The following is a 27,507-nucleotide window of genomic DNA, read 5'->3' on the forward strand; positions in this document are numbered from 1 at the left end:
CCTTCCTTATTAACACATCTATATACTATATACATTATTCAAAGGGATAGGATAAGTGTGGTAAATAAAATAATGTTGATTAGTAGTAGTTAATTGTACTTATAAATATATAAAAATATCACTGAGTAGCCTTGACAAGTAGATACAGAAGTTAATATGTCGAAAGCTATTACTGCTTATCCATTTGTATTTATGTTCCCTTACACATTGTATGTATTATGTATATGTATTTATCTATTTTATCAGTACAACTACATTGTGTTATATTACCCTTTTTCTTTCCTCCATCCATTTATACCATTTTTTTCCATATTTCATCGAATTCTTTGCTATTTGTACTCTTGATTACCATGGTCATTTTGTCCATTTCTGCACATTTGTAAATCTTGTCTATAATGTTGTTTTCTAATGGGATCTTTTCATTTTTCCATAGTTGGGAATATGATATTCTGGCTGCGGAAGTGAGCAAAAGCTTTCTGATGGTAAAGAGTGATCAACCAATGCAACACTTTGCCAGCTGAGTTTATGAAAACCCAACACTTGCAACCATCAAGAGGAGATTGGACTTCTATCTGTCTCAAATGGTGCAGGAACTCCTACTTGAGTGGGGGAATGATAGATAGATAGATAGATAGATAGATAGATAGATAGATAGATAGATAGATAGATAGATAGGTCTTGCTGTGTTCGCCCTAGAACAAGGACAGAAGCACCAGCCTGAAGATGATGAGTGGGACCTTGTCGAAACGTCACCAGAAATATCTGAATCCTACACGGGAAGAAATGCCAAGACCGTCATACCTGTACCCATGAAAATCTACAAAAACAGATAGATAGATGGATGGATGGATGGATAGATAGATAGATAGATAGATAGATAGATAGATAGATATTGTGTGTGTATAGTTTTTAGACTATATATACTGTACCTTTTTAAAAAATGATTTTAAATTCTAAATTTTTCAATTTTTTTAAACATTCCAGATATCATGATGTCTAGTGTGTGTGTGTGTGTGTGTGTAAACTGTATATATACATATAGCAGATGATACAACAGTGATTTGTTTCATTCGATACAACGATGAAACTGCATACAGATGGGAGATTGAACAACTAGACTTGTGGTGTGACCAGAACAATCTAGAACTGAACACGCTCAAAACCATAGAAATAGTGATAGACTTTAGGAGAAACCCTCCCATCCTACCAGCTCTCACAATACTAGACAACACAGTATCAACAGTAGAGACCTTCAAATTTCTAGTTTCTATCATATCTCAAGACCTAAAATGGTCACCTAACATCAAAAACATCATCAAAAAAGCACAACAAACGATATTCTTTCTGTGCCAACTAAGGAAGCTCAAATTGCCCAAGGAGCTGCTGATACATTCTACAAAGGAATCATTGAATCTGTCACCTGCACCTCTATAACTGTCTGGTTTGGTTCTGCAACCCAACAACACCAACACAGACTTCAGAAGATAATCAGAACTGCAGAAAAAACAATTGCTGCCAACCTGCCTTCCATTGAGGACCTGTATACTGCACGAGTTAGAAAGAGCACTGTGAAAATATTTACTGACACCTCACATCCTGAACATAAACTGTTTCAACTCAAAACGTCACTACAGAGCACTGCACAATTATACAATTAGACATAAGAACAGTTTTTCCCCGAACGCCATAACTCTGATAAACAATTCCCTCAACACTGTTAAACTATTTACTAAGTCTGCACTACTATTAGTACTAGTTTTTTCTCATCATTCCTATCACCCATTTCCTCCCACTTATGACTTTATGACTGTAAATTGTTGCTTGTATTCTTAATACAGTGGTACCTCATGATACGAACTTAATTGGTTCCAGGAGGAGGTTCGTAAGGTGAAAAGTTTGTAAGATGAAACAATGTTTCCCATAGGAATCAATGTAAAAGCAAATAATGCCTGCAAATCCTTCAGGAAAATCCCAAACTTTAGAAGGGAGGTGAACAGAGGGCAGGGAGGAGCAGCTAAAGGGGGCGGGTGGAAGAAGCAAGGCTAGGCTAAAGGGTGAGTGGGAAGGAAGAAAGGCAAGGAGGGCGCCCCTCCCTTTTCTTTCTTCAAAAGACACTCTTTGAGTGCCTGCAAACACGCTGTTCTCCTAGTTATTTAAATGGAGTCTTTTCCCCCTCCAAGCAACCCCTCCCTTTTCTTTCTTCAAAAGACACTCTTTGAGTGCCTGCAAACACGCTGTTCTCCTAGTTATTTAAATGGAGTCTTTTCCCCCTCCAAGCTGCCCCTCCCTTTTCTTTCTTCAAAAAAAAGGGGGGGAAAGAAACCCCTTCACCCCAGCAGCAGCGGCTTGGGTTCGTAAGGTGAAAATAGTTCGGAAGAAGAGGCAAAAAAATCTTAAACACCGGGTTCGTATCTTGAAAAGTTCGTTAGAAGAGGCGTTCGTAAGATGAGGTACCACTGTATTTTTATTAATATTGATTGTTTTCTCATTGCTTATTTGACCCCTATGACTATCATTAAATGTTGTACATCATGATTCTTGACAAATTTATTCTTTATATGCATGCATTTAGGTCTTGTCGTATTCGGGTCTTTTCCCGTGTAAAACATTGCCAATGTTTCTATGATGTCCCACTCGTTATTTTTAAAGCTTTGTTCGCCCGAGCACAAAGCTGAAAGCACCAGCCTGAAGATAATGAGTAGGGCCTCATTGAAACATCACGAAGATTCTTTCAATCTTACATGGGAAAAGACCAAACTACGCCAAGACCTACATACCTATACCCATGAAAATCTATAAAATACACATCTACATACATATCTACATATATGGACATATACATCCATTTGAACTTAAATGCCACAATATCCTTTAAGAATATAATGGAAGATGCACTCCTATAGATGTTGATCGAAGTTATCTACTGAGTAAATAAGTTTTCATGTGCTACTGCTATATCTATCCCCTGGTAATTTCGTTGATATGCATTCCTTTCATGTATCTAAAAAAGAAAAAGAAAAGAAAATGATATGCTAGTCTGCTGTACAAAAACTTCTCCCATGACAGTTGCCTATTTCTTATCTCTAGTGAAAGATAAGATTTGGAGACAGTATTTATTATATATCTCATTAGCTTTTATATTGGTTTAACCAAATTACTAAAAATATGTTTTCTCTTTGGGTGGAGAGCAGAAAGTATTTACTGAAATTGCTCAGTTTTTTCTATATATACACCTTGTCAGTTTCACTGTAATTCATTGAAAAGACTGGTAGGAATAGAGATTTGCTACACTGCAGGTGACAATGGCTATGAAAAATTCAGAGAAAGGTTATAAAGATCTACATTGCATAAAATAATATAGAAAATGTAAGATACTTCAGAAATAACAAAATATATAGGATTTCGTTCACAATTTGTGAGGCCTAAAACTGACTTAAAAGTGTCCAATAAAAATGTACATTTTGTCATACTAAGTTCAGGAGCTGTAATAAAGCATAGAAATTTAGTAGTTACTTGTAAGATTCATGGTTGTTCATTGATGTTCTTCGATATCATTTTTTGGCTCTATTTCATTTGATATCTTCATTTGACCAAAAAAAGCAGGATATTATTATCTAAATAATTATGCAGATGAAAATCATGTGTTTATCAGGTAGCATTCTGAAGTTCTACTCACAAAAAAGGATATTTGCTTCCTTTTAGTATATTTTTTTCAAAACATAAATTTCTATTTATTTTAATTAAAATCAGCCTACTCTTCCTAAACTATGAGGTGTGAGTGAAGACATGCATATTTCTTCTTTCAGTCCTGAAAAAAGCAGTGTATAACATCTTGTTCAACTATATGTTCTACTTATTAAGGCTTCAGTCTTGGCTCCAGATATCTTCTAACAACACAAATCATTTGGTCAGTGAAAGAAAGAATAGCTTTAATATCAATCAACCCTGCTTTCTGGTGACTTCAAGGAGTTACTATTTATGTATAGCTCCTTTTGATAGCTGTATGCAGTGAAATTTAATTTTAATGTATGCTTATTAATGTACGTTCAAAGTGACAATATTCTATTCTAATATTCTATTTCTAATATTTCATTTTATTCTATTCTATTCTATTCTATTCTGTTCTGTTCCGTTCCGTTCCGTTCCATTCCGTTCCATTCCATTCATTATTTTATAAGGAAATCTAATGTGCAAATATGTTTTTATAAACCTAAGGCACGAATCATATAACTACAAACCAAAAATAGTACTTTCAGGGTTAGTGCACTTAAGATTGTAATTTTATTGTATTTCAAAATGACTGGCTTCATTCAGTGTAATACTTGTTTTACAACTGTGTTTCTAAGTACTTTTTCCAAATGGCCACCATGGCTCTTAGATTAGTGGTGGACTGGTGAAAATATGCTTGCAGGTGCCAACCTAGTGTATACCTTTGGTGGTTTAGGCACAGGCTAGCAATAAACAGCTGTCGCAGAGCATCATATGTCTCTGACTGGCAACTGAGATTGGAAAGATAAGAGTGGGCTTATTATATGATTTAATCAAGGTGTATCTGCAGTCAGAGGACAGGCGGGGATTGGTGCAACCCACCTAGCAGCTATGTGGAGTCCAGAGAATTGGTTGGATTAGTTGTGTCTGTTTCATGAAATTGCATGGTTCTAATGGTAGATGCAGAACTGATGAGATCTTGACAGATCCCTGTCAGTGCCCTTGTCAACAGACCAGAGTGAGGCAAACAGATCATGCCAGAGTAATCTCATTGTAGTATTTGTCAAAGTGACAAAATTTAGTGGACCAGAGAACATTCCAGAGGAATGTTGTTGATATAATTTACTTTGACTTCAGTAAGGCATTTGTTAAGTAGACCATAATCTACTACAAGATAAAGTAGAAAAATATGGATTAGTCAGCAATACCACCAGAGAGATTTGAAACTGGCTGACCAACTGAACTCAACATATATGGCTCAATGGAACTGCATCTACATGGAGAGAAGTATGAAGTGGATATCTGTGTTAGGCTCAATACTCTTCAACATCTTCATTAATGACTTGGATGAGGAGATAGATGGGGAACCCATCAAATTTTCAGATGACACCAAACTGGCAGAAATAGCCAACTCTCCAGAAGATAGGCTCAAGATATAGAAGGATCTTGACAGACTTGAACATTGGGCACTATCAAACAAAATGATATCCAATGGTGAAAAAATTAAGATTCTACATTAAGGCAATAAAAACAAATCACAGTATATGTGATATCTTGCTAAAAAGTAGTAACAGTGAGAGGGACCTTGGGAACCTTAGTGGACAACCATTTAAATAAGAGCAAGCAATGTGCAGCAGCTACCAAAACCCCCAACACAGTTCTAGGCTGCATTAACAGAGGGATAGAATCAAGATCACAAGTATTAATAACACTTTATAATGCCTTGGTAAGGCCACATTTGAAATGCTGCATTCAGTTTTCATCACCATGATGCAAAAAGGATATTGAGACTCTAGAAAGAGTGCAGAGAAGAGCAACAAAGATAATTGGGGGACTGGAGGCTAAAACATATGAACAACGGTTGTAGGAACTGAGTATGTCTAGTTTAAAGAAAAGAAGGGCTAGGAGAGACATGATGGCAGTGTTCCAATATCTCAGGGGTTGCCACAAAGAAGAGGGAGTCAAACTATTCTCCAAAGCACTTGGGGGCAGAACAAGAAGCATTGGGTAGAAACTAAACAAGGAGAGAAGCAACTTAGAACTAAGAATAAATTTCCTGACAGTTAGAACAATTAATCAGTGAAACTCCAGAAGTTGTGAATGGTCCAACATTTGACGTTTTTAAGAAGATGTTGGATAACCATTTGTTTGACGTTGTGTACAGTTTCCTGCTTAAGCAGGGGTTTAGACTAGAAGACCTATTCTATTCTATTCTATTCTATTGTAAAATTTCTCAGTATTTTCTTAAAGTAATAGAAAATATCCTCTTAGCTTTCCAGAGGTAATTGACACCAGCCTATAGTGAGAGAAGAAATATATTCTCCTTACACTGCTCCAACAATTCAATTCAATTCAATTTATTAGATTTGTATGCCGCCCCTCTCTGAAGACTCGGGGCGGCTCACAACAATAATAAAAACAATATTCCAGCAAAAAACAAATCTAATATTAAAAAGCACATAAAGGTTGGAGCTGTGCAAGGAGCTGGAACTGGATTCAATTGCTCCTCATAATTATATCATGCTTTACAAGGTAGATAAAAGGAAAAGTCGGCGAAGCAGTGGAAGTGATGTGCCGGTGCCTGGAGGCTGTTGGGGTCTGGATGGGTGTCAACAGACTCAAGCTCAACCCGGATAAGACGGAGTGGCTGTGGGTTTTGCCTCCCAAGGACAATTCCATCTGTCCGTCCATCACCCTGGGGGCGGAGTCACTAACCCCCTCAGAGAGGGTTCGCAACTTGGGCGCCCTCCTCGATCCACAGCTCACATTAGAGAAACATCTTTCAGCTGTGGCGAGGGGGGCGTTTGCCCAGGTTCGCCAAATGCACCAGTTGCGGCCCTATTTGGACCAGGAGTCACTGCTCACAGTCACTCATGCCCTCATCACCTCGAGGCTCGACTACTGTAATGCTCTCTACATGGGGCTACCTTTGAAAAGTGTTCAGAAACTTCAGATTGTGCAGAATGCATCTGCGAGAGCTATCATGGGCTTTCCTAAATATGCCCATGTCACACCAACACCCCGCAGTCTGCATTGGTTGCCGATCAGTTTCCGGTCACAATTCAAAGTGTTGGTTATGACCTATAAAGCCCTTCATGGCACTGGACCAGAATATCTACGGGACCGCCTTCTGCCGCACGAATCCCAGCGACCAGTTAGGTCCCACAGAGTTGGCCTTCTCCGGGTCCCGTCAACTAAACAATGTCATTTGGCGGGACCCAGGGAAAGAGCCTTCTCTGTGGTGGCCCCGACCCTTTGGAACCAACTCCCCCCAGATATCAGAGTTGCCCCCACCCTCCTAGCCTTTCGTAAGCTCCTTAAAACCCACCTCTGTCGTCAGCCATGGGGGAATTGACATGTTCCCTCCCCCTAGGCTTATAAAATTTATGCATGGTACGCTAGTGTGTATGATTGGTTTTAATTTGTGGTGTTTTTTTAAATTAATTTAAATATTGGATTTGTCTTACATTGTATTGCTATTGCTGTGAGCTGCCCCGAGTCTGCGGAGAGGGGCGGCATACAAATCTGATTAAACTAAACTAAACTAAACTAAAAGTACACAATACCATCCCACACAGGTAAATGAGCAGCATGCAATATCACACAAATCGACTTTTACTTATGTCAAGAAGGCAAATCTTTGTACACTTGTTAAATTTGCTCTAGTGCATCTAGTAGAAACCTGGAAGATGCACGATCAAAGTCTGAGATAAAATGCCAGTGATGTCCATTTTGCTGGCCAACATTGATTACACTATTTCATTATGAAAAACCAGTTGATGACAAAAATACAATAAACATTTGCCTTTTTACTTTAATAAAACATCAATTATTAATAACTTCTATAAATAATATATTAAGAAAGGCAATAACAAAAAGTTTCTGGCTTTTTGGCATTTCAGCTCATTTCTACATTTTATTTTTTATTTTTTATTATTTTTTTATTTAGATTTGTATGCCGCCCCTCTCCGTATGCTGAGATAATGTATGCTGAGATAACAAAAAAGCATTTAATTTACAGATGAATATGTGTTTACTAAATAAATGTAATTCAGGGCAAACATATTACAAATCTGCTTTTAAAAAATGCGGATCAGTTTAATGTTTTTGCATTGAATATAGGCAAAACTCTGCAGACTTAAATTAAGTATGTTTCCCAGATAGACTTCCAAATTTTTGTTAACTCAATATATTTAGCAATGTTTATTTCCAGTTCTGAAACCTGGTACAGTAAGAATATCTGCAACCTTAATCAGATACAATTTGTCATTTATTAATCATTTTTATTTAGATTTTAATTTTTCTGTTTTGGAGTGAGTACTAGGAAACAGACAGAAAGGGTGAACAGAAGGAGTGAGGGAGTGAGGGAGAGAAAGTTATCAGAAAGTTTGCCCAATATTTTTGTTTAGTTCTTACAAAATTTAAATTAAGTTTGCCTTTTAATATAGCTAGCTTCATGCAACTTCAAATACCTGAAAGTATTTTCTATTAACTATTGTCCTATTTTTTTCAAATTCTATTTAAATTTGTATTGTACATTGTTGCAGGGCCACAACGATCAAACAGCAGCAGCAATAACAATTACAATTCACTGAAACCAAACTCTCTCCAAACTGATTTTATTTTATTGGGGGAAGGACGTTCTAAAGACATTTGTTATGGCACTGAAGGCAATGGAAACATATTCAGGATTAATTATAATAAAATACCATCTGGTTTCTGATTAACTATGGCAGCCAATGGAAACATATTTATTTCTTAGTGTGCTATCACAGCTGGGTATTGACTTATAGTTGCTAACTGGGAAAAACAGGTCAAAAGAAAATGCTTCTAACAAAACAATATTGTGCTTTGGTGCGAGTCATACAGTTATTTATGTAATGAAATAGAACATTATAACTTTGAAATACAATAAGATTCAATTTCATATAGTTCAGTACAGAATCTATATGGCTGAATGCAAGTGGAGAATAAGTGATTAAGGCTAATTAAAGAGAGTACACCACCTCCCAAAACAGTTGTTCCTTTCTTAATGATAGTGAAAATCTGCTTCTCTAAATATCTATGACTGGTGGTAGACCTCCTTTATGGAGCAATAATCTTGTCTAAATATCACTTTAGGTGATTAATGATTACCTCTAAAATTTTAATCTTTTTGCTTCTTTGGGTTGAATATACATAGCAGTTTAGTTTGGTTTGGTTTGGTTTGGTTTGGTTTGGTTTGTCAATCATTTATGAGAAGTCAAGTATAAATATAAACATAACATATAAACCTAGCAGTATAAACTGGTATAGTTATATACCAGGGGTGGGTTCTAAATTACCTTGCTACCGGTTTTCTTCCTCCCTTGCTATGTGGCTTCACCATAAGGCTGCATGTGCAAAGCACGTGCGCGCATGTGCAGTGCCGAAAAAATTAAAAATCCATTCCCCAAAAGCCAAAAATAAGATGGCGATGAATGAACAGTGCTGGAAATTTGGTTTCTGTGCATGTGCAAAATAATAAAACCCAGAAATATATATATATATTTCTGGGTTTTATTACTTTGCATATTGCACGCGCACACACACACGCGCGCGCGCGCACACACACACACACACACACACACACACACACACACACACACATATATATATATATATATGTAGATTGTTCTGAGTTCGGGTTTTGCCCTGTGTAATGTTTTGCATGTCTATGCGACGTTTCGGTAAAATCACATTTACCATCATCAGGCTGGAGTTCCAATCTCTGTGTTTTTGCAAATGAATATTAGCAACTGACATTCCTTCTTAGCATGTAGTGTGGGGGTGGAGATTTGCTTTGAATGTAGCAAATAGATTGGGTGACTATGCTTCCGTGATCTGATTGGTTGGTGTAATCATGGTTATAGAAGGAATGGTATGAAGATTATGAAGTGTTTTGTTTAAGTCTGATTTCCAAATATAAAATTCTAAAATCATAATAATTAAAGGATTGACATATTGATTATAATGAAGTTTTTATTTTGTTTAAGGCTGGTTTCCAAATCTCTGGCAGACGTGAGGTATCATCCCGTTTATTTAAACAAAAAGATCTTTTTTCAATTTCAATAGCTTCTAGAGAGATTCTTTTATATAAATTCTCTGTTTTGTGGAGTAATTTAGTTTTTTCAAAGTCAATTTCGTGCCCTGTTCTTTTAATGTGCTGGACAAGGGAGGAGGTCTTCTCCTGTTTCTTGACTGCATTCATATGTTCTGCCATGCGCTGGCTCACTCTTCGGTTAGTTTGTCCAATGTATGTGGCTGCACATGTTTTGCAAGGGATTTCATAGATACCTTGGTATTCTAATTGGATTTTATCTTTGGGGCTCCTTAGGATATTAGATATTTTTTGGTTAGTGCAAAATGAGGTTTTGATGTTATGTTTTTGTAGAATTTTACTAATTTTATCCGTGGTGCCTTTGATGTAAGGAAGGATGGTGGTGCCATTGTCCTGTTCTTGATCTTGTTTTTTGGGGGGTGTCTCTTTATTGATTAGGTTTGTTATTGTTTTCTCTTTGAATCCATTAGAAATTAGTACATCTTTGAGTTTGTTCAATTCAGTTTTTAAGTGCTCATGGTCAGCTAAGCGTTTGGTTCTGGTGATGAGAGTTTTGGCCACTGAGGTGATTTGTGCGGGGTGGTGGTGTGAGTGTGCATTTAGATAACGGTTGGTATGGGTTTTCTTTTGGTAGATAGTATGTCCTAGGCTGCCATTGGGTTTTTTATAGACCAGTACATCTAGAAAGGGAAGTTGATCATTGATTTCTGTTTCCATAGTAAACTGTATTTTGGGGTGTAGGCTGTTGAGATGAGTGAGGAAATTGTCTAGTTTTTCTTTACCATGTGGCCAAATTACAAAGGTATCATCAACATATCTCAGCCAAAGTTTGGGTTTGTATTTGGCTTGCTCTAAAGCATTATTTTCGAAATATTCCATATAGAGGTTGGCTATGACAGGTGATAGAGGTGATCCCATGGGGGCTCCCTCTATTTGTTTATATCTTTGTTCATTATAGATGAAGTATGTATTGGTCAGGCAGTGGTTGGTAAGGTCTAGGATATATTTGGGGGGTTTGTGTTTGTCTTGGATAGCTGTCAAGGCTTCTGTAATAGGTATTTGTGTGAACAGGGACATATATATATCCCTTAATTTTCAAATATGTAACCCTTCCCTGGTGCAGAGCTGAAGGGATTGGATACTGTAGCCTAGAGGATAATTCTCTGCCTTACAAGGCAAAGGTTGCAGGTTCAAGTCCCAGTGGGTATGGCTAGCTGATGAGGCCAAAATAAGGCCGAAATAGATCTATCCTAGTCTCCCTTAATTTTCAAATTCAGCAAAAAAACATGTGACATATTTTCACATGTTTCAAGGTTGGAACTAGCAGGGTTTCAAGGTTGGAACTAGCAGTCAGATGGAAGAAATTCTATATTTATTAGAGTTGTATGCTGCCCCGAGTCTCTGGAGAGGGGCGGCATAAAAGTCTAATTAATAATAATAATAATAATAATAATAATAATAATAATAATAATAATCATCATCATCATCATCTTCATCATCATCAGCATATCATGTCTGTCATTTCTGAGGACTGAGTTGAAGCTGGGCCAAGATGGTGATGGAGCTTCCAGGATGATTGACAGATTCTGTCCTCACTCTAACTCAGGGGTCAGGAACCTTTTTGGCTAAGAGAGCCGTAAACGCCACATATTTTGAAATATAATTCCGCGAGAGCCGTACGTATCTCCCTTTCTCTCTTTCTTTCTCTCTCTCTTTCTCTCCCCCTCTCTTTGTCTCTTTCTATCTCTTTCTCTCCCTCCCTCTATCTTTCTCTTTTTATCTCTCTCTTTCTCTTTCTCTTTCTCTCTCTCTCTTTCTCCCCCTTCTCTCTGAAGTGGGGAGGGCCGGGTTGGCACCAAGGGAGCTCGAGACGGGGTGCAAAAGCAAACTACTCTGCTGGCCCAGGCCCACATCGGAAGGAAGGAAGGAAGGAATGGTAAAAGGGGCGATCAAGAGAGGAATGGGTGAATGAATGGACGGAGGGTGGGAAGGAAGGAAGGAAAGAGGGAAGGGACAGAAACAGAGGAAGGGTGCAAAGAAAGCAAGGAAAGGTGTGAAAGGGGAGAGTAAGAGAAGAAGGAGTGAAAGAAGGGAATGAGGGAGGAAACAAGGGAGGAAGGAGAAGGAAAGCAAGAAATGGAGGGAGGGAGGGAAGGAAGGAAAGAAAGAAAGAAAGAAAGAAAGAAAGAAAGAAAGAAAGAAAGAAAGAAAGAAAGGGGGAAGGGACAGGAACAGAGGAAGGAAGCAAGGAAACTTATGAAAGGGGAGAGTAAGAGAGGAAGGACTGAAGGAAGGGAGGGAGGGAAGAAGGTAGGAAGGAGAAAGAAAAGAAGAAATAGAGGAAGGGAAGGTAAAAGAGAGAAAGAAAAAGAGCAAGAAAGAAAGCAAGAAAGAGAGAAAGAAAGAATGAAAGAGAAATAAAAATAGAGAGGGGGAATGAAAGAAATGGAAGGAGGGAAGGAAGGAGAGAAAGAAAGAGAAAGAAAGAAAGCAAGAGAAAGAAAAAAGAATGAAAGAGCAAGAGAGCAAGAGAGAAAGAGAAAGAGAGAAAGAAAGAAAGAAAGAAAGAAAGAAAGAAAGGCAACTTCAAAGAAAGGCTCACTGAGCATCTCTCACTCTCTCTCTCTTTCTATCCCTCTTTCTTTCTCTCTCTTCCTTTCTATCTCTCCTCTTCCTTTCTCTCTCCTCTCTCTCCCCCTCTCTTTCTACCCTCCTTTCTCTTCCTTCCTTCTCTCCCTCCCTCCCCTCCCTCCCTCCTTCCTTCCTCTCCATTTCTCTTTCCCTCCCTCTCTTTCCCTTTTCTTTCTTTTGGTCCACTTCTCTCTCTCTCCGCTTCTCCACTTGCCTCCCCCTCGCGCCTCGCCCTTCCCACCCGGCCACCCGCGCGCGCTTACCAGCAGCAGGAATTCAAGTAAGCCCAAAAGAAGCCATTGGCTCCGGGCGGCGTTCATGGCCCCCCCGAACCCCCAGCCCAGCTGGAGCTCCCTCTCACCGCCGCCATCTCCCTGCGACTGCCTGCGGCCGCTGCAGCCCCCCCCTCCCACCGGGCCACAAAGGACATTTGCCGCCGACGCCAGTGAAGCTTCAGCTGGGCGGGGCGCTGCTGGTACTTCCCTCCTGGGGCTCCCGCTCGCAGCTGTCCCCCGGCTTCTGCTCGATGCCGCGGTTTTCGGCGCTGTCCTGCTGTGCCCCAAAGACGGAAGGCGGGAAAAAGGCGAGAAGAATGGAGCTCTCCTTCTTCCTGCCTTCCGTCTTTGGGGCCCAGCAGGACAGCGCCGAAAACCGTGGCATCGAGCAGGAGCCAGGGGACAGCTGCGAGCGGGAGCTCAGTGCTAGGAGCCCTGTCTGCGAGCCAGATACGGCCATCAAAAGAGCCATATCTGGCTCGCGAGCCATAGGTTCCCGACCCCTGCTCTAACTGGACATGGACAACTCATTCTGAATGCTAGCTCCACCTGACATGGAGAATAGTGACAACATCCCTGCACTGATACAACACAAGCTCTACTCCATTTGTACAAGCTCTGTGATATCACATATGTACCAAATAGGCAAAGCTTGTTTTACAATGGTAGGATATTCAGCTTCATCCCCTTGGTTAAATTATAACAGTTGATAACACTTTAGATCCTGATTCCGTTTTTATGTTAATTTGTCTTTTCAGCTTCATTCCCTCTGCAATTTTATAAGCAGCCACTGGATAATCACATTGAAGCATTTCACTGTAGCTGTGTAACACTGCTCTCTTTACTTTCCAGCAATTAGGCAATGCAATCTAATGTAATACAGTTAGTTTTCAGTTACCTACTACCTCCTTCCACCAAAATAATATGTATATAACATTGATTTACAATGACAAAATAATGTTAGAATAATGTTCACACCCTTGTATTTTCTGCTTCAGTGCTGGGGATTTAGTGTAATGCTAATTCTTAAGTCCTATTATATTTCTAATTTTTCCCCACTGAGTAATTCTGCTTTTGGAGAATAAACCAAAACTTGGGTGAAAAATAATTAATAGAGGCTTGGGGAAGACATCCTGGCTGGGGTTTGTGAGTCTGAGTAAAGGGAAAAGGAGAAAAGTAGGGGAAAGCCATTATCCATTGCAGTTTGAATTCACAGAGGCTGGTGAGAAGTTACTGGCTGGGTTTGAGAGTCTGAGTGAGAGAAGGAGGAGAAAGGTAGGAAAAGGCCATCTTCCATTGCAGTTTGAATTCACAGAGGCTGGGGAAAGAACTCCTGGCTCGGACTTGTGAGTCTGAATGAAAGAAAAAGGAGAAAGGTAGAGAATCATATAACTATAAACCAAAAATAGTAATAATACATTCAGGGTTAGTGTGCTTGTGACTGTGATTTTATTTTATTTAAAAATGACTGGCTTAGTTCAGTGTAATACTTGTTTTACAGCTGTGTTTCGAAATAATCATTTCAAATTTGGATACTGTCCTCTTTGTAAACAAATTACTAGGCTTTGTGGACATATTATCTATCTAGAGTCTCTAATCTGTACGCTGCAAGCAGAAATCAGGTGCAAAATTCAGCCATTCCACTCTAATGAGCTGTCACACTACCAGTCCCTTCTACTACAAAGATCCTGCAGGATAAGGACAGTATGGACAACTTTGGGATCTGGCAGGGTGAGAGCTGTGAACCACAAACACAAAGCTTTATATAACCATATAACAGATACAGTGCCCTTGCTGACCTTAATAAGGACACTAAAGCAACAGGCCAAGGTAGTTGTGATAACAATAACTCAGATAAGAAAGGGATTGTGGTCCAAGATGAAGAACGTATCTTGGAAAGTAGAAAGTGTGAATCAGATATTACACATCAGTCACACAAGAGCAGCAAGGTAAAAAGAGAAGCTACCTTCTGATTGGTGATTCAATTGTAAGGAATGTAAATTTAGGAAAGGATAACAAGGTTTTGAAAGAGGTGAGGTGTTAACCTGGTGCTACTGCTAACAGAGACAAGAGTCGTATTCTTAACATAGTCAAAATTGTCAGTAAGGACTATGACGTTGATGCTATTATACAACTTGGGACAAATCATTTGTCTCAAAAAGATGTACTATCTGTGCAGAATGACTTCCAGAGTTTGGGGTATGAACTTAGTAGTATAGGTTGTAGGCTTATCTTTTCAGAGGTTTTACCAGTATATAAGGAACAAAAAAGGGAAAGGCCAATATGTAGGAGGGTTTAATGTGTGGCTAAAGAAATGGGGTAAAGGTGAAGAAGAGGGAGTCAACCTATTCTCCAAAGCACCTGAGGATAAAACAAGAAACTAAACAAGGAAAGAAATAACTTAGAAATTTCCTGAACAATTAATCTGTGAAATACTTGCATACAGAAGTTGTGAATGTTCCAACATGTATGGTTTCTAAACAGGCAGTTGGACTAGGAGACCTCCAAAGTCATACAGTATTAGTTAGAGTGATGCTGTTATGTTGTTGTTGTTGTTGTTGTTGTTGTTGTTGTTGTTGTTCTTCTTCTTCTTCTTCTTCTTCTTCTTCTTCTTCTTCTTCTTCTTCTTCTACTTGTCATTGTCATTGTCATTATCATTATCATCAGCAGCAGCAGCAGCATTAGCATTAGCATTAGCATTAGCATTACTACTACTACTACTACTATTACTACTACTACTACTACTACTACTACTACTACTACTACTACCCTGGAAAAATTTCCGTGTGTTAAGTACGATACTTTATATTTATCACTCTAATTAATACTATATGCCTAGGAATTGGCAATCACAAAAGAAACTAAATGTAGTTCTAAAGGTAGAACTCAATATCTTGTTTCCAAAATGGTTCTGTTCAGCAACTTGGGTACCACAAGTCAAGAATGGATCCCATAAGAAGGTCATTAAAAGAAGTCAGGGAAGATGGGGTGTTGGTCTTACCTGATACGCCTCTTCTCAGAAAAGTGGATATAGCATCCAACTCCATGGAATGGATTAATTCCATGTGCTCTCTGGTTGAATTGAGTCTGTCAAAGCTGTTTGGGTCCTCCTCTTGTTGCTATGCTTGACAGCTTGAAACAAAAATGTGAAGTGACAGGGTTAATGATTTCCACCATCTCAACAAATTGGGTGCCTCAAACACTGATCACTACAGCTGTCTCAAAATGCCAGCTTCCCTGACAGATGACAGGATGGGTGGACTGCTGCTGTTGCAACAAAATGGCCGCCACAACCTCTGATCACCATGGTCGTCAAATTTGACTGGGCCAATTGCACAGTCATCTGACATGTCGGACTGAATCCCTCCTGAATTAGCAATCAATCATTTTGGAATATCCAAATTTAAAACTTCTAGTCGATTTTGAATAAGTACGTCCACTATCGGGCAGGTATCACAGCTGCCTGAGGCAGCACAAGTCTCAGCTCGGCTGTTAAGGAAGTCCCGAATCCACAGAATAAGCAGATTTTTTATTTTAACAAGGAAAGATACACTCACACTACTTGTAAATGATTAACAGAAATACCAAACAGGAATCACCCAAAGTTCAGAGGGGGAATGGCTGGCACAACTGTCCTTACTGAGTGATTGAGTAAAAAGCTGCCAAGCAAAGCAACAAGGACAGCACCTGAACAGCTTTGACAGACTCAGTCCAACCAGAGAGCAGACAGAATTAACCCTTCCCTGGATGCTATATCCACCAGGAGGGAGAAAAACATCATTTTCCTATTGGGTAATCCAGGACTAAACTCGATCAAATGCACCTTTTTTGATTCAGGAAAAAGAAAAAGGGGGGGGGGGAGTGCTCAAGCAACTTTTTCTTTAAAGTTCAACTTTTAAAAGAGTGCTATGTTCAATATATATAGCAGCATGTTGTTTAAAAAAAATGAGCAAAAAGATAATTGTCCTTGAGATCTATTTTGAATCTTGAGATGATTTCTCCAAATCTGGACTTCTTTCTAAAGTAGTGCCAATTGCTTGTGACTGTACTCAGGGGTGGGTTCAAACTTACCTTGCCAATTCATTTCCTCTGATGCAACATGGCTGCATGCTACGTGGCTGCATGTTACGTTGCTGTGCCATATGGGCATGCATGTGCTTTGTTTGTGCACATGAATGTTCAGTACACCCACACACCCAATAGCAACAAAAATTTAAAAAGCTGAAAACAAGATGGAGGTGCATGCATACTTTTGCACATGTGTAGAAGTAAAAAAAAATATTACCCAAAAACAATTTTAAAAATCCAAAAAAATATGGCGGTGTCCCTAGACTGGCACGAACAGAACCAGCTCTTTACTACTGGTTCTATAGAACTGGTACAAACTGGGAGGAACCCACCTCTGGCTCTATTTCATTCTCCCTCTTTCTGCCTTACCTATATATGCCCATATCTCTTCCTATACACATACCTATACCATCTATAATTCATCACATACCAGGAGACATTCTTGTGTTTTTAGGAAAGCCTTCTCTGAATCACATTGATCTAATCTAGAAATAGGCATTATCTTGGTGTGAACTGTTCTTCTCTTTTCTCTCCTTTATCTTAAGCGGGTTTATCTGTCCATGAATCTGGAGAGGTAATTGTAATTGAAGTGTGCTTTACTCCCAAAGCAGCTGCATCATTTTTTTGGACAAAGCTGCCTCTAATATGATAATTTTAATTTAATAAAGAACTCTTGTCCTAGGCATTAACTCTCCAATCAGCTTTTCCAAATATATTTACTGCAACAGTGCAAATGTGTGATTGTATAAGAAAACATCTCATTCTAAATAGAAGACAGAAATACCAATGGAAGAGTAATGAAATAAGATGGGCATGTTTTTAATATCTTGCCAAGCATGACATATCAGGGAAACCAATTTTATTTTTCTGTCTGTGCTTTTCTGCACAATTTCCTCAGAATCCCAAGAAGGTGATCTCTGTAGCAGAGGCAGATGGAACTTGAAAATTAATCTTCAACATATGGCTCACAGCACAGACCAAGAGACTAGAGTCACTTATTAGAGTCACTACTCAGTCCCTTGAGTTACTATCACTTGGTCTTATTTTGCATCATACTAAAGGATTCAAATATTCAGACATTGACAGCTTTAAGAAATCAGATGAAAGAAAAATTGGATGACAAACCTTCATTTCTTTACATATAAAAGGTAAATAAAGCTTCCCATTGTTAACTAAATTCATCTAGAAGGAAGGAAGGAAGGAAGGAAGGAAGGAAGGAAGGAAGGAAGGAAGGAAGGAAGGAAGGAAGGAAGGAAGGAAAGAAGGGAAGGATTTTATTATCTTTTACTTTTGTAAAATATATATCATCCACATATTAATAATATTTAAGTGGACACATATTTTAAATAAGAGTTATTTGCTCATGACCTCCATGACAATCATGGGCTAGTCTTAGCTGATATCATTCAACATATTTGATCTGAGTTTTACTATACAGCAGATGGCTTGTGATACAAAGAGTACCAGTATTTAGTGATCAATATTTTTTTCATGGCCAAAATACTCTCTGGTCAACTTGTGGCTTATCAATTCCACTGATCTCTATATGTCCATCATGAGTGTTTCAATTTCATTTTCCCATACAAGCTCCTTTGCCTCATTAAAGCCCCAATCATAGAAGGAAATTACATTATGTCAAGCACAAAAAATGAAATCTGGACCCACTGACTAAATCGTAAGGGGATAGGCATCTTCAATAGTAACTCTTAGTATCGAGTTTACTATAATAAATGTTTCCAAATTGAAAAAACTTTTCATAAGCAGTTTTAAACATCTGTCTGAACATCAATGTCAATAGCAGCTTATAGGAACTTTTAAGACATCATTAGTCAAAGTTATATTTACAGGTGTTTCTTGTGTATTCTCATGGGTATAATTGTGATTGATAATGATCATGATGATCCTCCTTCCTACCAAGAGCAATAATATTATATTGGATGATATATGTGTTGCACTTGTTATAAGGCTCCTTAGGACACAATTCACAATGTACAAATAGTAGCTTTCCAGAACTCCAGCACAACTCATCTATTTTCCCCCAAACTGACAATAACTGGACCTGGTAAAAAGAAATCTAAAAGCATCTGGAGAGCTGAAGATTATATATGAAAAGGTATTTAAGAGAGAATCAAGACATCCATGAAGACTTCTGAATGAAAGTTATTGAAATGTTCATTGAATCTTCATTTAAAATAACAATAATAGCAGTAATCGTGTAATTAGAATTATCACTCTCTTTTATGATCATCACCACCAGGACTTGAGGAAACACTGGCTGTGCTCATATAAAGTTATAGTGATTGGATAGTGAAAAGCTTAGACAAATGGTAATAATTAGGAAAAGAGTGTAAGAAATATTTTAATGCTTATCAGTTAAGTTAGAATAGAAATTTGATTAGGAAGCTTTAAGTGGAACTCCTACAACGTTATATCAAGAATTCTGGACTCATAATTAATTTGAGACTGAGGTTGAGTTGGTAAAAAGAGAAGCAATATAAGGGTTTTTTAAATAAACCTTTTGGGGTGTGTTTTGTGGATGGTGCTGGCTCAATTGCAGATCAATGTAAATATAACAAAAGGGAAAGAATATATGAATGAAAATATTATCAGCTTGATCTTCACAACATTCATTTTGCAAACTTTTTTTTCTGTATGCAGTGAATGCTAGTAGATTATCACCAGACAAGTTAAGATCTTTTCTAAAATAGAGTAGGGCTGTGCAGACCTTTGAAAGAATGCTTTGCTTTATTGGCGCTTTGAAATGCTCCTTCAAAGGAGTGAGGTAAAGCAGTATCCTGCTACCAATATTCAAGTACATTGGCCATGATCTAATCAATAGCAGGTGTTTCACACGTGTGTAGAATCTCCTGTTATCAAAGCAAAACAGTCAAATAAATTCAGTTGGTTTCATCTTGGTGCTTCATCAAAAAGCTTTGATGCATTGATATATCAAGATGGGAAAACTCACTTTCTCAAAGCAAAAAATTTCTAAGAGGTAAATTGAGATCATTATTGACATAAGGACATACATATAAATGCACATGTATATCTGTCCAAGGTACTCAAAAACTGAACTAAAGAAACAAAGGAGCTATTACAAAGAGTGCATGTCTGATTGTTTCAGTCGGAAACAATTATTTAGAAACAATTTAGAAATATCTATTTAGTAATTTGAAATTCTGTTTTTGATTTGGGTATTCTTTTTTTGTTGGGGGGGGCACTATTAATGTGCTGACTGCCATTACTTGGAAATGTTGCTACTTGCTATGAGAGTTTGACACTTTGAAGTCAAACTATTGCTACAGAAATCCAGCAGGAAACAATCAATGAAAAGAATTTTAATTATCTTTGCATATCTCCTGCACTCCAAATGATAGAGCAATGACATTAGAGCCAAAATGCTCAAATATTAAGTAATCCTTTCACTTATATTTTGAGATGAATAAAAGTGTGCATAACGAAGAAATGACTCATTACATTTTCAGTCATATTCAAGTAGAGTTTTTTCATGTTTTGCTATAAGCTGAAATAAATTTTATTGCATTTCATAAAGCCATTAAACATGATTTTCTATGCACACATATAATCTTTCATACTGTACAAGACCTATTTGGACCGGGAGTCACTGCTCACAGTCACTCATGCCCTCATCACCTCGAGGCTCGACTACTGTAATACTCTCTACATGGGGCTACCTTTGAAAAGTGTTCGGAAACTTCAGATCATGCAGAATGCAGCTGCGAGAGCAATCATGGGCTTCCCTAAATATGTTCATGTTACACCAACACTCCGCAGTCTGCATTGGTTGCCGATCAGTTTCCGATCACAATTCAAAGTGTGGGTTATGACCTATAAAGCTCTTCATGGCATCAGACCAGAATATCTCCAGGACCGCCTTCTGCCACACGAATTCCAGCGACCAGTTAGGTCCCACAGAGTTGGCCTTCTCCGGGTCCCGTCGACTAAACAATGTCATTTGGCGGGACCCAGGGGAAGAGCCTTCTCTGTGGCGGCCCCGGCCCTCTGGAACCAGCTCCCCCCAGAGATCAGAATTGCCCCCACCCTTCTCGCCTTTCATAAGCTCCTTAAAACCCAGCTCTGTCATCAGGCTTGGGGGAATTGAGATATTCCTTCCCCCTAGGCCTATATGCATGGTATGTTTGTGTGTATGTTTGGTTTTTAATAAGGGTCTTTTAATTATTTTAAATATTAGATTTGTTATATGTTGTTTCATTATTGTTGTTAGCCACCCCGAGTCTACGGAGAGGGGCGGCATACAAATTTAATAAATAAATAAATTTATATTGGCATTTATAGATAACACATAGTCCATAGATTCTGCAAATTCAAAGACAATTCATTCCAGCTCGAATGCCAAAAATGGTTTTATTAAATATAGATTAAGAGAGTTACAGAGAAAAAATAAAATATGTCTCTTCAGCTTGTCAGGAATCCTTCAAATGTCAGCAGGTCAACAGCCTTAAGCCAGTGAGCTGCTGCTTTTCTTCTCAGGCCTTCAGGTCTACATCAAAGTCAAAAAAGTCTGAGAAATTTTGCCATCTTGTTATACTTTTTCCAAAGGATAGGGAGTATAAATAATGCAACATCTGGAGATGGCTTGGTGGTACATCTAATCAGTGACTTGGTCATAATTCAAGCTGTTGATCTCTGACTAAACATATTTTAAGTAAGACATCATTTCTAGCATGCTGCTACTCATTGTCCTTTCTGCAGGTATCAGATTTGGGAGTTCACCTTGTTCTCTTTCTCTTAATTGTTACAAATGATAATATAGATAAAAGGCTCAATGGTGCAAGTGATTACCTAAGAATGGGGGAGAGGTGGACTTAAAAGACTTTTAAAGAATGAGTGTAGTGGTTAAATGCACTGGTTAAAGGCACTGAGAGATTGTAACTTCTAGTTGTGCCTTGGGCCCAAAGCCAGCTGATCAACCTTGGACCAGCTGGTCTCTCACAGCCCTAAGAAGAAAGAAATGACAAATGGTTGTCAAAACATGTCATGTTCTATAGCCTACATGTATTCTTCACACAACTACTATGATTGCACAAAGTTCTTCTCTTTCTCTTTCTCTACCATGTTTAATTATCTAGGCTTAAAAACTTCCTTATAAATGTAAGCTGGTTCATCTGTTATATCTTTTTTGATGGATAGCTTGTAATTTTAGGGGAAAGAGAAATATCTAATATAGATTATAAGAGCCTCATAAAATCCAAGCAATCCTGGTATTATGATCCCATAAGATGACATTATAGACCTCCTGTTGCTGATGTCACCATATATAGAAACAAGCAGTTCTTCAAGTAACCAGGCTCTGTCCTGAAGAACTTTATAGGTAAAACTAATACTTTGAATTGCACGTGGAGGCAAAGTGGTAACCTGTGCAGCTTGTGAAATGATGGGGACATGTGTATATACCATGACATGTCCATCACTGACAATTCCACTGCTTTCTGGACCAGCTGAAGTTTTTGAGTGGTCTTTAAGCTCAGCTTTATTTGGTATTCATTGCTGAAGTCAAATGACAAGGTGTCCAAGGCATGAGTGGCTGTTTGAAGAGCCTCCAAGTCTAGGAACAGGTGCAACCTGGTATATCATATGTACCTGTGCAAAAGTCCTTTCGGTCCTCTTCAAGCAAGAGTTGTAAGTCCAAGAGAAACCACAAAAGTCTTCACCAATGTCTCATAAAGATGTACAAATCCACTAAAGAGGGAAACTACCCAGAAAGGCATACATCACCATCCAGACCCACACAGCCTCCAGGTCAAGATTTCATAATTCTTCAGTGCATGGTCAAGGGGTATAATTGATATTTATTTGTTTGTTTATATCAAATTTATATTGACACCTATTCGCCCATGGCGACTCAAGGCTGCTTACAGAATACAAAACCACATTTAGAACAATAACACTAATAAAATGAATCAAATAAACTAAGATAGCATAAAATAATAAAATCACCCACACCCACCACCCGGGCAATAGCAGATCACACAAGCCATTTAATGGGCTCCATCCCACTCTGTGTTCACCATGCCCACTGCCAGAATGAGGTCTTCAGAATCTTCTGGTAGAGTATTAGAGTGGGTCTTCTAGTCCAACCTCCTGCTAGTGCAGGACACCCTATACCATCTCAGACATATGACAGTCCAGTCTCCTCTTGAAGGTCTCCAGTGTTGGAGTACCTCCGCAGGCAGGCCATTCCACCGGTTGATCCCTCTCAGAAAGTTCTTCCTTATTTCTAGGTTGAATCTCTCATTGGTCAGCTTCCATCCATTGCTTCTTGTCTGGTCCTGTGGTGCTTTGAAAAACAGTGTGACCTCCTACTCACTGTGGTAGCCCCTCAAGTATTTGAAGACTGCTATCATGTCCTCCTTGGACCTCCTCTTCCCTAGACTATCCATGCCCAGTTTCTGCTACCTTTCCTCATATGTTTTGGTTTCTAATCCCTTTATCATTCTGGTTGCCCTCTTCTGTACTTTCCCCAGAGTTTCAATGTCTTTTTTGTAGTGTGGAGCCCAAAATTGAATGCAGTACTCTAGGTGTAGTCTGACAAGGGCAGTATAAAGTGGTATTAGTACCTCTTTAGTCCTAGATTGTATCCCTCTGTTGATGCAGCTCAAGATTGTGTTAACTTTTTTTAGCCGCTGCTGCACATTGCTTGTTCATATTTAGTTGGTTGTTCACCAAGACTCCTAGATAATATCATCAAGATCCCAAACTGACAGATGAGAGAGTCAGTGGTTTCATGTAGATGAACAGAAATTGAGAGAGAGTCGAGCCTTGTAACCCCCCCACCCCGAAGAAATAAAGGGGAACAGGCATGACTTCTCACCCCCTCCCCACCATTAACTAGACACACAGAAGAGAGGAGTATTACCTCAAAACAATGCCCTCCACTCCTATCTACTAAAGCAAGCCCAAAAGAATACAGTACTTGTTATCAAAGACTGCTGAGATATCAAAGCACACCATCCCTATATCCTCTGTGTCACATAATTGACAAACACAACTAATGTTGTGTTCATTCTGAATCGTGGTCTGAAGCTGATTGGAAGTAGTTTGATTATTTAGCTTTCTTTAAAATATTCTGGAACTAAGACTAAGGGGACCATCCCTTCCTAGAAAGAAGCAGACATTATTTCATGGGCCCAGTCACAAGTCATCTCCTGAACATCTTTTATTGCCCCGGAGGGACCTGGATCTAACAAATAGGTGGCTAAGATCACAGATTCGAGTATACAGACTAGTTCCTCAAGAGTCAAGCTTGTTTCCCTACCCATAATGCAGAGTGATATAAGCAACCCAAAAAGGAACCAAAAATTGATCTTTTTATGGCAATGAACCACTAAATGTCTTCCAAACCTAGATTATCCAGAGACAAATACATCCATTGTCAGCAAGTAGGTTTGGGGCCTGTGATGATTTGACGCAGATCCATGATTGACATGACAGCTATAGCCCCCTGAAACTGTCCCAGACTCAAGGTGATCAGGTGGCAACAAAAAACACCTGAGAGCTAATAACCTTCACTGTCCCTATTACTAGTCCAGTAGCTTAGGTAAAGGGGCTTTTTAAAAACATAATTTTATTAAATATTTTTAAAAAAAATGAGATTAAAAACTAATAAAACCCAGCATAATAAGAAAAAGAAAGGAATCAAATAGAAAGCTGAAAGTGCAAAGAAGTAATACAAAATGCAAAAGAAAGAAAAAATATATAAAGTGGTTCTGATCTTCTTTATGTCAGTTTTAAGTAAAATTATGCATTTGCCTCTTTCTCTATAACATAAACCATGTCTTTCTATAATCAATTCTATCCAATCATCAAAATTGTAAGTTGTAAGTTTGTTTCTATTTGTCTAGTTGCACAAAGAAATTTCCCCACATTGTATCTAGCCATGCCAGTACAAAGTGCCAGTTGTGCCTGTGCTTCGCTTGGTCTGCCATGTCCCACTGACCTTTGCTGCTTCACACTATTCTCCAAGCCATACATTCCATACGTTCTCCAAGACATAGGTCTCACAGGCTGCATTATAGCTTTGAACTTCATTGAAATCCCACAACTAGCAGTCCCACAACTAGAATATGAGTGGATGATCTCATTTCTCCCCTTTATCCAGAAAGACTGCACCAGCTAGATTTTCTATCTGATTGCCAATCTCTGCCCCAGTGCAATCTCTGCTCCTTTTGGGATGTCTGGTTCACCATGAATCCTTACCAGAAGCTCTGGAATTCAGTTGCTCAGGCAGTGTCGATGCTGGACAGCAGAGAGGATGATACACCAGCAATACTCCCAAATATTCCCTAGAGAAAGAGGATATTAATTACCTTGCAATATGTTTTTTTTTTATTATTATTATTATTATTATTATTATTATTATTATTATTATTATTATTTAGATTTGTATGCCACCCCTCTCTGTAGACTCGGGGCGGCTCACAACAATAACAAAGAAAATGTAAGAACAAATCTAATAATTTTAAAAACACTAAAAAAACCATTATTAAAAGTAAGCATACACACAAACATACCATATATAAACTGTATAGGCCCGGGGGAGATGTCTCAGTTCCCCCATGCCTGATGGCAGAGATGGGTCTTAAGAACTTTACAAAAGGCAAGGAGGGTGGGGGCAGTTTTAATCTCCGGGGGGAGCTGGTTCCAGAGAGTCGGGTCCACCACAGAGAAGGCTCTTCTCCTGGGTCCCGCCAAATGACATTGTTTAGTCAACGGGACCCGGAGAAGGCCAACTCTGTGGGACCTAACCGGTCGCTAGGATTCGTGCGGCAGAAGGTTTTTTATGCACTATGGGTTCCCCTCACCCACTAAGATATTAGTTGTTTTAACTTTATTTATTTCAAGAGCCTGGGGTGTAGTGTGCCCTCTAAATTGTGAATTAAATTAAGTTGGAGAAGATCCTTATCACCCTGTTCCCCATTTATTCACTCTTATCCACTGATGAGGATTGAGAAACTAACATGATAATTCCTTTCAGTAATGTTCATTGCCTTCTCATGTTTTATTATAAGGAAATATGTTCTATAAAATAGCTGCAAAGTATTTACCTTGTATTTGTGCTAGTCTCAGAACTGTGAGTATATATCTCCATGCCTAGTTTGCTCTGAATCACAGCTTGAAATGGTGTCAGTATTAGTATATAGTCAGTCTTTCAAGAATGATGTTTTGTTAATTTGGTAAGATGCTATGAAGCAGAAAATTGTAACTTCATTTTCATTGTTAAGGAGGTGTTTTATTTTTTCAAATAATTAAACCAAATCTGTGAGTCTTGTTCTGGTATCTTGTATCAATTGTTAGGCATGACATCTACACTTGGTAGAATTACTTTGCTGACTGAATGGAACTAGAGTGTAAAAAGTTTTTAGTATCACATTGTACTGTAAAGAAAGAATCATAATATTATTTCTATTTATATATTTTTGCCAAGAGATCATTCTTACTTCTACTCAGGGCTTCTGTTACTAAGTAGGTTTGAATAGATGTAATATGGCATATCAAAGAATCTCAAATGTGCTTTAATTGAAGTTTTTGGTTGATTACATCCACTGCTAAATAAAAAATTAAAAAGTTCACATGCTGTTGTGCACATTCAACTTTGTACAGAACAAAGTATTCAATGAGAATATTTCATTCATTGGGATCTAGGATGTGTTATTTGAATGTTTCCTTTATTTTTTGAGCAATATATATATATATATATATTCAATTATATATATACTGCTCAAAAAATAAAGGTGTGTGTGTGTGCGTGTGTGTGCATACACCCACCCACCACACATACACACACATACACACACACACACACAACAACAACAACAACAACATGATGTAATGAAGGTGCCATCCTATTTCTCTCTGCAAACTTTCAGCAATTTTTTTTTGTGGGTGGATGGAAAGATAACAAGAGGAAAAAGCTTCTTATGATCGCCTGCTAATAATGCCTTTTATCATATTTGACCAGAAGACCTTATATTGATTCTAAACCATTTTCTCAAATAACAGAGTAATAAATATGGATTATAATATTTTACTAAGTCAAATTGTTTTTTTTAATAAATTGAGAAATGCTTACTTTATTGATATCCTTGTTTCAATAGAAGAGAATTATGATTGTTTGTCACTTGGACAGCTATGTAAATAGATGGATAGGTGATGGGGCCGCCTATGTGAGGGGCTACCACAGAGAGGAGGAGGTCAAGCTATTTTCCCAAATACTTGAAAGCCAGACAAGAAATAATGGATGGAAACTGATCAAGGAGAGATTCAGCCTGGAAATAAGGAGGAATTTTCTGACAGTGAGAACCAGTGGAACAGCTTGCCCTCAGACGTTGTGTGAGTTTTAAGACTTAAAACTTTCTAGAGATTGGACTGCCATTTGCTGGGAATGGTGTAAGGTCTCCTGCTTGAGTGGGATGGGGAGGTTGGACTAATAATTAGTAGTAATAATAATAATAATAATAATAATAATTATTATTATTATTATTATTATTATTATTATTATTATTATTATTATTATTTATTAGATTTGTAGGCTGCCCCTCTCCGATGACCCGGAGGACCTGATGACCTACAAAGTTCCTTCCCACTCTATAGATGGATAGATAGATAGATAGATAGACAGACAGACAGACAGACAGACAGACAGACAGACAGACAGACAGACAGACAGACAGACAGACAGACAGACAATATTATTTAGGCCAGTGC

The sequence above is a fragment of the Erythrolamprus reginae genome, chromosome 1 (genome assembly GCF_031021105.1).
Source record: "Erythrolamprus reginae isolate rEryReg1 chromosome 1, rEryReg1.hap1, whole genome shotgun sequence".
In the NCBI taxonomy this organism is placed as follows: domain Eukaryota; kingdom Metazoa; phylum Chordata; class Lepidosauria; order Squamata; family Dipsadidae; genus Erythrolamprus; species Erythrolamprus reginae.